Raw genomic sequence first — 1,016 nt, forward strand, 5'->3', positions numbered from 1 at the left:
TATATCTATCTATCAATTTCCATATTTCCAGAAAAAAAGTTTTGTACAAGTCATACCTCGATACATATAATATACACACACATTTGAACAAAATATATACATATCATCAACCTGCTGTTCGGCTGTTCTAATGTCAAAATTTTGAAACTGATAACGGTTGCATGCGCTAGAAAAATATTTTGTTAAAATTCAGATTTTAAATGTTAACACAACGTCAGGCCCCTGACGGGATTCGAACCCACAACCTTGCGGTTGCGAGTCTGAGAGCCTAACCACTAGGCCACCGATGCCATGAAGATGTTGTTGTCCCGAAAAAGCTTTCCATGGAAACTGTAGGCCTTACTTTCACATCAGAAATTTGTTCATAAACATGATTTTTACGTTAAACAGTTACTTATAAAGGCCCTCATTTCCCTTGTAAAACAAAAGATAATGAAGATGACAATGTACAGTATTGTTTTCTTCACATAGCCCAGTGTCCCCTGTAAAACGCAGTAAATCTATAGTGACAGTTCAGTAAAAAAAACACCCTGTAGAGGAAAAACAGTTCCTTTTAAAAATGTTACTTTACGTTGCAAGGTCCACAAAACTACAGGACTTCAGTATAAAGGAACATGCTTAAGTTTACTCCCACGTCCCAAGAGAAAACAAGTAGCTGTCTTCACCTCTACCGACACCGTTTGGATGATTTAGGAGGCAGGCTGCTTCTACCCAGCCTATCAAGGCGCCAGTTCTGGCAGGGCAGGATATCTCAACACTCAGGATAAATGATAAAGTCAGAGACACGGGAAAAATGGAACTTTCCTACACAGGAGTCGAGGTACAGGAGCTGTGCACATCTTTGGCGTGACAAGAGGGAGAGAAAGACGATAGTTTTTTTTATAGCAAAGAAGAAGCAAACCACACCAGAGCACATGCCGACAAACCACAGAGAGAGTGAGGCAGAGAGAAAGGAGGGAGGGAGGGAGGGAAGGAGGAAGGGAGAGAGGGAGAGGGAGAGAGAGAGAGAGGGAGAG

Source organism: Aplysia californica, unplaced genomic scaffold (assembly GCF_000002075.1).
Source record: "Aplysia californica isolate F4 #8 unplaced genomic scaffold, AplCal3.0 scaffold01134, whole genome shotgun sequence".
Lineage (NCBI taxonomy): Eukaryota > Metazoa > Mollusca > Gastropoda > Aplysiida > Aplysiidae > Aplysia > Aplysia californica.